Source organism: Bubalus bubalis, chromosome 4, assembly GCF_019923935.1.
Source record: "Bubalus bubalis isolate 160015118507 breed Murrah chromosome 4, NDDB_SH_1, whole genome shotgun sequence".
Taxonomy (NCBI): Eukaryota; Metazoa; Chordata; class Mammalia; order Artiodactyla; family Bovidae; genus Bubalus; species Bubalus bubalis.
This window is the reverse complement of record NC_059160.1, coordinates 98225973-98239157: the sequence shown is the minus strand read 5'-3', so window position 1 is coordinate 98239157 and position 13185 is coordinate 98225973. Positions and strand designations below refer to the sequence as shown.

The 13185-nt window shown below is 40.9% G+C and overlaps 1 long non-coding RNA gene across 5 annotated transcripts in view; it reads right to left on the bottom strand.

The window, feature by feature from the left end:
- LOC102399387 overlaps nt 1–13185 on the bottom strand; it is a 35707-nt gene that overhangs the window by 3574 nt on the left and 18948 nt on the right. For all 5 annotated transcript variants that reach the window (XR_006550648.2, XR_006640969.1, XR_006550645.2 and 2 more), the window contains one exon: nt 330–11534. This is a non-coding gene — a long non-coding RNA (uncharacterized LOC102399387). The remainder of the gene's footprint in view (nt 1–329; nt 11535–13185) is intronic.

Sequence of the window (13185 nt, the reverse complement as noted above, 5' to 3'; positions counted from 1 at the left end):
TTCAGGTTAGAAATTCTTTCCTCCTGTGTCCCCACAGCATTTCTACTTCCCCTATCAAAGTACTTATCATACTTCATGAAACAACTTGTTGAATGTGTTTTCTTTCCATGTCATGCTGAAAGGAGTGAAAAGATCTCCCGTCCTGCCCAGCGATAGGTTATAAAACCCAGCCCAGTGCACAGCAGACAGCGTTGTGCTGGGAATCAGCCCACTTGGGTCCACATCCTGGCTTTCTCACTCACCTAGGATGTGCCTTTGGGCAAGCTACTGAACCTGTCTAGGGCCCACTTTTCTCATTCTTCAAATGAGAGAATAGATCTAGCAAGTACCTGGCGAGTAGCAGATGCTTGATAAATGAGTCACGTCCTCCGGGAAGACTTGAGATCCACAAGGAACACGTCTATGTTGGCACATCAACGACAGTGCGTCCCAATGAGATGAAGTTGAATTTTCAACTCAAGTGAACCTGAGTCAGTTGGAATACTGAGTTCAATGCTCCAGAATTACATAAATGGGGATAATCTCTTTCAAAAGTTTGTTGAGGATGAAGAGAGAAAACATACACTTGGAGCCTGACATTAGTGGGGTACTCAGACGCTGCTTCTGCCATCCCATGACCCACGCTTTCAGCTATTATTACCCTCCACTGACACTGCCTTGCATGACACTTTATAAACACCTCTTGTCATTTCACCTTCCTTAGGCCCATGCTCTCCCCCAGAATACTGTAAATTGTGGGTGAGACTCTGAATTTATTTCTCAGAGATTCCCATAATGCCTTCACAGAGTCATTCTCAGAGTAGACATTCAATATGAATGGAATGAATGATAAATAGGGGGAAGAGAGAGGGAAGGGGGAACAGGGGGGAGACAGAGAGAGAGATTTTGTTAAGTCAAGGGTTATATGGAGAACAGAGACCCAGGAATGGTTCATGGAAATCAATGTAAATGACTCATGCAAATGAACTAGCTGAAATATATTTAGGGCTCCCTTAGGGGGGACAAAATTCCATTTCCTTCCCTAGGATAGATATTTATCTGTTCAGTGTCTCTTAAATACATTTCTGCTTGAAGAAAGAGATGGCCTGTCAAGATCCTTTCTTAGTCTCTCTGTCTCTCTCTCTCCTTCTCTCCTTCTTTCCCTTTCTCCTCTTTCTTAAAATCAATTTATCAATAAATTTTGACAGAGATGAGACAACAATATTATCTGAAAGAGGTGCATATTTTCCCTCTTGTACAAATGAGTTATTCCTAGAGATAACACAATTACATTTCACGATATTACTAACAACTAGTTAAATTTGTATTAGATTTAAAAAAAAAAATCACTGCAGATAAACCAAACTGCTATTTCATCCTAAACAGAGTAAATGTGAATCATGCAAAAAAAAAAAGGAATGCAGAGCTTCTGATGAATATAGAATGCATTACTAAGATCTTATTACCTATTACTAAAAAATGTATTACTTATTACTAAAACATCACTAGATACAACGATACATCATTCATGGGTTACTATTTGGTAACCGAGTGCTGAGAGAGAAGTTCGAACAATACAAGGGAAGGTGGCTCAGCACATGGGAAAAGAGGTCTGTTTCCCAAAATGGACTTACCAGATTTAAAGCAATAAATTAAAGAATTTACAAACCACCCAACAAAAGCACACATGAAGAAAATCTATGGATCCTCTTACTGACTTCTTAAAAAGTCAAACACAGCAGTGCTTCTCACTCTGAGACCCAAGGGTTCATGAATCACATAGAAGTTTTTAAACGTTTGCATATTTACATTAATTGCATATTTTCCCACTATTTTACAATTGTAACAACAGAACTGTATTGGCTTTCCCTTGCTGCTGCAACAAATTACCATAAACTTAGTGGATTAAAACAACACAAATTCATCATCTTCTAGTTTGGAAGGTCAGAAGTTTGGCACAGGTCTCACTGGGCTAAAGTCAGGATGTCAACCAGGTTGGGCTCCTTTCTGAGGGCTTTAGGAAAGAATCCATTTTCTTGCCTTTTCAGCTTTGAGAGGGCATCCACATTCTTTGGCTTGTAGCCTCTTTCGTCCATCTTCAGAGCCAGTGATGCAGCATCTTTGTAACCCTGCTTCTGCTACCGCATCTCTTTCTCTAATCATAGCCTGGAAAGATTCTCCAAGTATAAGGAATTCAGGTAATTAGACTGGGCCCAACTGGAAATCTCCCTACTTCAAAGTCTTTAAACTTAATCACATTTGCAAAGTCCCTTTGACCATATTTACAGGTTTGGGAGATTAGGGTATGGATGTCTTCTTGGGTGGAGGGTGGGGAGGAGAGGCAATATTCTGCCTAACACTATAATTCTTTTTCATTTATAATTAGCAACTAAAAAACAATTTCTTATAATAAGATTTTAGCCTCATAAATCAGCACTGTTCAAATTGGAGTGGATGGACACACAATCCTGAAAATCTACATTATTTTTCAGATATATTGTAGTTTCAGAAACACATTTAGCTTTTCTCTAGCAGTTCAAGACCTATTGTCTAATCAGAGATTGGATTCCCGTGGGAACCAGTTAACTATATTTAGCTCTACTGTCAAAGACTCCATCAGATGCGCATGTCACTTTGTAAATATATGTAAATACTTTGAATTCAAGAGAGTCCATGTTCGGAAGTATAGATAGTCATATACAAGATGTCTTAACATTTCAACTCAATAATCATTTTCTACTGTTGTGCATATGTATCATCACAGACAGTCATATACAAGATGTCTTAACATTTCAACTCAATAATCATTTTCTACTGTTGTACATATGTCTCATCACCACCAGGTAGAAAGAAGAATGCATTAGACACCACTTCCAGAAAAACATGGGGAAAAGATTCATACTAAAGGAGTGCAGAACTGGAGAAACTTACACCACCTGCTCTCCTATGATACAAAAGAAAATAGCACACCTTTGTTCAGCCAACACTAGAAATAGAGCAATTCGCCACGCTGCAAATGAAAGATGCTATAAAAGGACAAGAAGGGATTTCCCTGTAGTCCAGCGGTTAAGAATCTGCCTCCCAATGCAGGGGATCCAGGTTCAATCCCTAAATGGAGAACTAAGATACCACATGCCGCAGAGCAGCTAAGCCTGGGCACCTCAGCTAGAGAGCTGGTGCACCACAACCAAAGACCCTGCCTGCTGCTCTGAGACCTGATGCAGCCATAAATAAGTAAATAAATATTTATAAAATAAAAAAGGACAAGAAGCCAGGGTGTGGTACTACAGATAAATGGGGAGAGGAGGTCACAGGGGATGGTGGTTTTAACCAGGGGTCCATAGATGAACTTCTGAGGATCTCAGAACCCTTAATATTCTGACTATGTGTGAATTAGGAGCAAGGTCCTACCATTCACCGGATTCTCCGAGGTACGTGACTCCCCAAAGGTTGAAAACCACTCTTCTCACATGGAAGAAACAGTAACCTGAGAATTTTGAGAGATATGACAACCAATCAGTAAAACTGAAAATTGGAATGAATGACTTGGAAGAAGAGAGGGAGGGCAGCAGTCTTATTTATATCTTCCTATGAGTAAACAGTCATCAAACAATTGTTTCTAAAATGAACAGCAAAGGAAATGGAAATCTCACCGATCTTTTGACATCACCAGCTGCATTTCTCTCTTCCTCCCACCACACTGCACAGCCCAACCCTGTCACCTGGTTCTCCTAGCAACGTGGCATCTGGCCTTTGCCTTCAGTTCTTGGCACTGCTTGGGACAGTGGTCTCAAATATGAAGGGACTGCATTTATAAGGCAGTAGCAGCTCAGATGTTCTAAAGACACAATTACAGACACATGGACACATGGCTCTTTGCAAAAGGGGCCATTACTGCAGCAAAAAAGTAACATGAAGCTTATTCACAGCTCCCCCAAGATCTCTTTCTGATCAATTTAACCCAAAATAGAAAGAGAAAAAGAACCATTCTGAGATACACTTTTTATTTACAGCCCATTTTTAACAGTACAGTTTATAACCACCACCACCCCCAAAAGAGAATGCAACACCAGCAAAATGCAGTGGGATGCTACCCCAGAAATAGAAAGGCTGTGGGACCCATCTTCTGGAAATACTTACTCACATTCACCTATGTTTACTGTGTTAAATGCCAAATTCTACAACTGAGTCAGTACACTCTGATCTCTCACTGTGTCTTTTTAATCACTTTCTCTCACATAAATAGTTTGGGTTTCCAAATCTCTGTCGTTTCATTATAAATACAGCTCATTCACATTTTGTTAAAACACTCCATGTTACTTCTTGGATTCCAATTACCCAACAGAAGGTGCATTGAATTTGCCTGGGAAACAAGGACAATGTCTGTTTGTAAAAATTTATGGCATTCCCTCCCTCCCCTCAGAGTGTTTTAGACATCTAAGAAAGTCAAACCCTGAGGGAAAATATAAACAAGCTGCTTGGAATAGACATACAATTACATATCTTATTTGTAAAAAATACTGCCACCATCTTGCCAGGCAGTGCAAAAGGAAAACATTTATCCCCATGTAACTCACACAAACATTTTTTTCTTCATCCTCACCAATGTCTAAATGGTGTAAATGATAAATACATCATTTGATGGAAATATACCAGAGTTGCAAATGTTAAGGTTCCTAGTGTAAACTCGTGACATTGCATCCTACTGTTATTGATAAGTGAGGCAATCAATATTAGCAGGATCAATAAGCTTCCCAGAAAATAATAACACAAAAAATTTCTAAGAATAGCAGAGCAAGAGAATATTTTTAAACAATCCTTTCCAGTGGTTGGAAAGTGCATTTAATTTCTTAGAAAGCAAGAGACTTCACCATATATACATATATATGATATATGCATCTGTATATACATGCATATATATATATATATTTCATATGGGATTTTGTACCTGTAAGCGCCTCAAAGGTTAAATAAATTTGATTACATAGTGTGCCCAGCGGAAAGAATTCAGGATTGGGGATCAAATAGATTTGGGTCAGAATTCTGTATTTACTGCTCATTAGCTGTTCAATCCAGGATGAAATATGTTGCCTTTCTGAGCTATATTGCTTTCCTTAAGTATAAATAAGGGAAATGTTGTAAGATTGTTGAGAAGGTTAGTTGTACCTGGCATATGGTCGGCACTGGAGAAACAAAATCTGTTAGCATTAATCATTTAATTGCTTAATTCATTCACCAGACACTGAGTTCCTACTCTCTCTCTTTCCCTATGCCTTCAGGGGACCCCAGACATACCTTGGTCTTAGTGTACCAGGTATACATTTCAACTGATGTATTTTTTTTTCTATTGCTCAATTTAATTTACACTTTGAATATCTGAAAGTTATTAAGAGAGTATATCCTATCATTTTGCAATGTATACATATGTTGAGTCATTATGCTATACACCTTAAACTTACACAGTGTTGTATGGCAGATCTATCTCTATATAACTGGAAGAAAATAAAGTAAAATTAAGGACAAAAATTTTTTTTACATCTTCCTTCTGCCTGTTGATAGATACTGCTGCTGCTGCTGCAGCTCAGGCAAATCCAGGTACTTCCTTCATCTTTTCTCTGGGGTTTTGTCCTGACTTAGAAGCTATCATAAAGGAAAGGTAGAAGTTTTCCTTTAATGTAATGAATACTATTGTCCAAATAAGATGGAACCATGACAGTGAGATAAAGATATATCTCTAGAACCCCCAGGTTTTGCCCCACTTTAGCATTATGGGATTCATTGCCAAAGGCCGTGATAGCAAAAAACAGGGTAAAAGTTTTTGAGTTTCAAAAGGCTAGGCCTGAGGACATAGAGACAGGATGGGGTTAGAGCGAGACTTCCCACACCCTCCCCACACCCTCCACCCAACTCAGCGACTGTTGAATAACATTTCCTCAGAGTGTGGGGAGGAAGAAGAGTCAGAAAAAACACAGGAGAACTTACATGCAGCCAGGACTGCGAAAAGGGCCATGGACGGGGAAAGACCCAATGACAGGGCTCCCACACATAACTGAGAGCTCCCGGAACGCACCAGTTTGTGCTTCAGTGTCTCAGAGAGCCCAGGAGGAGCATTCAGACCCCACCGAAGAAATGCAAGCTGTAGCTAGGAAAGCCTCACTGAGTTAACAGAATGGGCTTATGTTTCTGAGAGTGATCCAGAAAGATGCAGGCCTTGGCACCCTAAACTTTCCATTGCTCGGCACAGCCTAGGAACATACATGTCTGAATGCCCAAGAAAAAGGGCACCAAAACAAGGCATTTGCTAAACCTGAGAGGCCTTCAAAGATGGGAGGGAGAGTGATACCATAGCCACCTGTCTGGGCTGATAGCCAAAGGACATCGGGCATCAAGTGGAGGCCAGAAGGAAGAGGTGATGGCCAAGACCACACTCCCCAACCTAAGTGCTCTGGTTTACCTGAGCCTTTAGACATAAGCCCAGAGAAGAGATGGGAGAAGTACATCACTTTACCATGTATCCAACAAGAGGCAGAGAGTTCAAAATGTCAATTAAATTGGTCAATAGAAAAAAAAAAAAAAACTGTCAGCTGAAATGTGTACCTATTGCACTAAGATTAAAGCGTGCCCAAGGTTCCATGATTTCAAAGAAAAGAGGCTGGAGAAATTGGAATAGTATAGCTTGACTTCAGCACTGAGGATGGAAAGGAGCTCCCGGTGGGACCCAAAGGCTTTGGGCAGAGGGGAAATCTGAGCAGAGGCACAGTTAGGAAGGGTGACTTGGGGGGACAGCAGTGTGTGGCTGGTCTTAGGGGACAAGTTGGGGAGCGGTAGAAGGTCTGGCTGGGAAGGAAAACCTGGGTCCAACCGTGAAGATTATTATCCAGAAGTTCCAGTTCTTTAGAAGGAGCATTCCGGCAGTAGTGCGTTTCTGGCAGAAGTGATTTGGATGAGAGGGCAAAAGGCCTAAAATTAGAGGCCGGCAAGTTCAAACTAGCTCAGATGGAAAATGAAAAGAGAAGTGACTACAGGATAAAGCACAAAAGAATGAGGCTAAAGAAGACACCCTAACACCTGGGAGGAATAAACACGGAAGAATAAGCAGAAATAGATCTAAAGGGCGTTTGGCATACTCGTAGGGATCCTGGTTGTGTATCGAATTTTGGTTTTGCTTCTCTTCTGGACTTTCACAATCAGAGTGGGACACAATCACCTGGGCTGATTAATTAAGCGTGTGTGGTAGTTTGTTACACTAGCTCTCACTAGCCATGATCATGTGGAACACCAAAAGCAGGGGAAAAACACATGTGCCCATGGTCATATCAGGGATTCTTTATTTTTAGAAAATATTTTAGAGAGAATAAAACTGTAGTGGAACAACTCTGCACAATTATAAATTAACAGACTGTTCTAGAGCCCTCGAATTTGATCACTCGGTGGCTGTGTGACACTGGGCAAGAGACATAGGTTCTCTAAGCTTTAGTTTCCTCATCTGTCAAACAGGAAAGATAACGGAGCCTCCTCTTTAGGGTTCTCATAGAAGTAAATCAGGATAATATGTCTGAACAGTGCCTGACATTTACTAAGTGCTACTGGCCGTTATTCTTCTGAGATTGAGACAATCCATACAAAACACTTAGTGTTCGCCTGGCACAACACCTGCAATCATTATATGCTGGACGTCACCATAATTATTAGCTGAAGTCACTCAGTACACCCTCCTCCTTATTCAGCTAGGAAGAGGCAGTGAGGGAAGAGCAGGCCAGTGGGCCCTTCCGGCTACAGCAGCTGTGCTGAGAAAACAGATTCAGTTGCAATTGAGCTGTCCTCCCAGATAAGGCAGGACTCGATACAGCCCAGCTCTGATAAGGGAGGGGAACTATCTCCCTAAAAAGCCTTTTGGAAACTCAGAGGGAGAAGCATACATCTCCAGTCTCCTTCCTTGGTCTTGTTGGAAGAAGAGACTCAAGAATAGGGTGAGGCTGGGAAAGCTTAACCTGCTATCTGAATGGCCCTCAACAGGAGGACACTGCACAATCCTTAGCGAGAAGCACCGTCAGTCTCCTCGTGGCTGCTGCACTCAGGCCTTGTCACCATAGCTGCTTTGCTCTTTCCTTCTTCTCCTTTCCTTTCCCGACACCCTTTATCATATCAAAGAATTTCCACAAGAAGTCACCTCAAAAATCCATACAAATGGCATGTCTTTAAAATTTTTTAATTCTTCTTTATTGTTGGCTGTGCTGGGTCTTCGCTGCCGCACACAGGCTTCCTCTACGTGCAGATGGCCAGCTCCTCGTTGTGGTGGCTTCTTTTGCTGCGGGCCGCAGGCTCTGGGTGTGCAGGTTTCAGTAGTTGTAACACACAGGCTCAGCAGTTGTGGCTCCCGGGCTCTAGAGTGTGGGCTTGGTAGTCATGGCACATGGACTCAGTTGCCCTGCGGCATGTGGGACCTTCCTAGACCAGGGATTGAACCTGTGTCTCCAGCATTAGCAGGTGGATTCCTAACCACTGGACCACCACTTGCATTTTTAATAGACTTCATTTTTAGAGCAATTTTAGGGTCTCTGCAAATTGAGTGCAAAGTATAGAGATTTCCCATGTACTCCCTGTCCTAACAAAGACAGGCACAGCTTCCTCCACTGTCATCTCCCACGACTGTTCCAATCCACGAACCTACGCTGATACATCATTATCACTCAAAGCCCACCTACTGTACTCAAAGTTTACAGTAGCATTCGTTCTTGGTGGTGGACATTCTATGGGTCTGAACAAATGTATAACAACACACATCCACCATTTTAGTGTCACACAAAATAGTTTTACTGCCCCCAAATCCTTGGTGCTCAAGACCACACACCCCTCCCTCCTCTCTGATCTTTTTTATCTTGTCAATGATTTTGCCTTTTCCAAAACGTCATATAGTTGGAATCATACACAGTATGTAGCCTTTTTAGTTTGGCTTCTTTCACTTAGTAATATGCATTTATGTTTCCTCCAAGTCTATTTTAGGACTTGATAGCTCATTTTTTTTAGCACTGAATAAGTATTCCATAGTGTCTAGGCATACTAGAGGTTATTTATCAATTCACCTACTGAAGGATATCTTGGTTGTTTCCAAATTTTGGTAATTATGAATAAAGCTTCTACAAACATTCTTGTTGAGACTTTTGTATGGACATGATTTTTCAGCTCATTTAGGTAGTTACCAAGGAGTGCCATTGCTGGATCATTTGGTAAGAGTATGTTTACTTTTGTAAGAAATTGCCAAACTGTCTTCCAAATGGCTAAACCACTTTGTATTCCCATCAGCGATGAATGAGAGTTCTTGTTGTTCCCATCCTCACCAGCATTTGATGTCAGTGTTCAAGATTTCGGCCATTCTAATAGGTATGTAGCGACATGTCATTGTTGTTTCGACTTTCAGTTCCCTGGTAAATATGGTGTTGAGCATCCTTCCATATGCTTATTTACCATTTGTATATCTTCTTTGCTGAGGTATCTATCTGGGTCTTTTTCCCACTGTTTAACCAGGTTTTTTTCTTTTCTTATTGTTGAGTTGTAGGGGTTCTTTGTATATGCTAAATAGCAGTCTTTATCAGACATGCCTCTTGCAAATATTTTCTCTGCAGTCTGGTTTCTCTTCTCATCTCGTGATAAAACTTACATTTTTCACATCTATTGCAATTTTTCTTTCCAGCCTGCCTATTGCTATTCCTTTTCCTGTAAGCCATGAAAATAACACACGCAAAAAAAGAAATGACAGAAAGGGAGACCACGATAAAAGAAACGACACACATTGCAGACGCACTCAGTAAGCACAGACTAGCAACCATTGATCAAACACACATAGTCTAGTTTGCTGGGTCAGCAATATGTATTCATGCTGTACTGTAATAAATTATTACATATATTTTATTTTAGGAAAATATGTCACAGACAAATATCATTCTGATGAGTCAATCACAGAAAAACCACAATAAGAAGAGTATTTTGGATGGGTGGGGAGTGAGTTTGCAGGACCCCAGTTCCTTCTGAAGTATTGTCCTTCCAAGTTGAAACAAAGCCTGGCTGCAATAAAGAAAATGGTCTTCATGGAACCCTAAAGACCTCCTGAAACAAGATAGGAATTTATCTTCATTTGGCTCAGGAAGCCAAGAAGGCCATAAATCCCTGAATCTGTCATACAGGAAGAAGGATATGCTCCGTCTGATATCGTCTTTGTGCACTGTGCTCAAGTGCATGGAAATTTTCAAGAAAATATTCCCAGAGGCAGGTCTCAGGTTACCTAAGTGCATGGTGTGTAACACATGGAAATTGTACACGGACATATTTTAGGTGTTGCCCAGATCGCGCAGAAAGCTTGAAGGAGATACTGGTCTCTATGATGCAATGCCATATGTCAGACACACACATTCACAAATTTAATATAAAATGCTGAGCTCTGATACTCCTCATAGGCAAAACAGCTATGAAGACCTCTTGTTGGAAATACCAACTGTTAGGAGAGTCTAGGTCTCAAGATGCCGCATGGGGGACAGGCCACTTCTTTGGCCCGTTCTCCCTCCAGTCGAGCACTAAGGAAGGGCTGTGCAATCCTGAAAGTTCAGGAAATGAGTCACAGGGCTTTCCTCTCTTTCAGGGATCTTATGCTCACATTATTATAATGCCACAAAGGCCAATACAAATGAGTGCATAGACTCTCCATTCTCAGTTTCAAATATAGACAGCTGTGTTAAATATGCTCCTGGAGCTGCTCTTTCAACAGAGTTCCCCAACTCCAGGCTGGAAATTCACCCAGCAGAGAATTCTGATATAATCCCCTTTCTTTGTCTCTTTCTTTCAATGGCTTATCAAGTAGAGGAACAGTAAATCAGAGTACAAAGTCATCTGGGACTGATCACACCAACTTTCAAGAAATGTGCATTTTAATCCTATCCTCAAAAATTCATGGGATTTCTCTGTTGGTCCAGTGGTTAAGACTCTGAGCTTTCACTGTAAGGGTCGTGAGTTTGATCCCTGGTTGGGGAACTAAGATCCCATGTGCCACATGGCCAAAAAAAAGAAATTCATGTTGGCCCTTATGGCAAATATCAACAGCCATAATGACGACTAAATTCTCTATTTTTACTTTTTCTTCAACACATTATATTTGTAATATCATACTATAATAATATAATTTAAGACTTTAAGAAATACACTTAGTATAAATTAGATATGACAAAGTTCATGGGTCTAATCTTTTAATTTTTGAGAAAGAGAAATGAGATATAATAGAGACGAAGTTACTTTCCCCAGCAAGTTTGTGATAGATACAGCTCTATTAACGATTTCATTTAAGGAGACTTCCCCAGGAATCCAGTGGTTACAACTCCACCTCCCAATGCAAGCAGTGTGGGTTTGATTCCCCCACCAAGGGGTTCAGCCAAAAATTAAAAAAAAAAAAAATTCATTAAAGCTTCAGGACAAGGTATAATGGACTCCTTCTGCTTTTGCTCTTCTAAATCCACTCAACGTCCTCTTCGTTCCCCAATTTTCCCTAGGGGAACACCCCAGACACTCTCCTTTAAAAAAATAAAAAAGACACATGTTTACTTTTGCAGTCCCTGCCATTCCAGTGGGACAAGTAAAACAAGTATAAAACAATCAGCACACAGCATTTACTCTGATCACAAAAACCGATTCAGAAATCAGCAATGCGCCAAGCAGAGCAAGAGGCAATATAAGATTTCTGCTGGTGAGGCTGGCACAGAGTCCTTTACTCTTCCCATAGAGTTGAAGTACAAGGATGGAAGAACAGGAGACACAACTCTCTTACCACTATAAAAGACCAATCTATGTAGGAATGAAACCAGCACCTAGAGAACAGAAACAGAATGCTTTCCCAAACTCTTTATCAAGCCATGCCTGAACTCTTGAGTTTTCAGATACCATGAGTCAATAAATAGGTTTTCTAACTTAGAATTCATCTTTGAACCTTGCATTCTTCCTCCCGAAACACCCTTCCCCCAAATAACCACACAGGTAAGCCTTCCTTCAGATCTTTACTTAAATGTCACCAACACCATGAAACAGTTCTTGATGATCATATTTAAAACTGCCACACTCCTCTTCAACATGTCCATTCTCCTTCCTCCCCCGCCCCTCACCACCCATGTAGCACTTAACAGCATCTAAAAATTTACAGATTTTATTTATTTACTTCACTGTGTTTTGCCACTAGAATGCTAGCTGAGCAAAGGCACAGATTGTCACTGTGTTCAATACCAGGCTCTGGAAGAACCCCTGGTACAGAATAGGCATTCAAAAAAAATTGGTTGAATTAATTAATTCATCATATTTAACAGTTTAGTCAGTTCAGTTTAGTTGCTCAGTCGTGTTTCTTTGTGACTCCATGGACTACAGCACACCAGGCTTCCCTGTCCATCACCAACTCCTGGAGCCTACTCAAACTCATGTCCATCACGTCAGTGATGCCATCCAACCATCTCATCCTCTATCGTCCCCTTCTCCTCCTACCCTCAATCTTTCTCAAAGTCAGGGTCTTTTCCAATGAGTCAGTTCTTCACATCAGGTGGCCAAAGTATTGGAGTTTCAGCTTTAGCATCAGTCCTTCCAATGAATATTAAGGAGTTATTTCCTTTAGGATTGACTGGTTTGATCTCCCTGCAGTCCAAGTGACTCTCAAGAGTCTTCTCCAACACCACAGTTCAAAAGCATCAATTCTTCAGCATTCCGCTTACTTTAGAGTCCAAATCTCACATCCATACCTGACCACTGGAAACACCAAAGCTTTGAAGAGATAGACTTTGTTGGTAAAGTAATGTCTCTGCTTTTTAATATGCTGTCTAGATTGGTCATAACTTTTCTTCCAAGGAGCAAATGTTTTTAATTTCATAGCTGAAGTAACCATCTGCATTGATTTTGGACCCCCCCCCAAAATAAAGTCTCTCACTGTTTCCATTGTTTCCCCATCTTTTTGCCATGAAGTCATAGGACCAGATGCCATGATCTTAGTTTCCTGAATGTTGACTTTTAAGCCATCTTTGTCACTCTCCTCTTTCACTTTCATCAAGAGGCTCTTTAGTTCTTCTTCACTTTCTGCCATAAGGGTGGTGTCATCTGCCTATCTGAGGTTATTGAGATTTCTCCCTGCAATCTTGATTCCAGCTTGTGCTTCTTCCAGCCCAGCATTTCTCATGATGTACTCTGCAT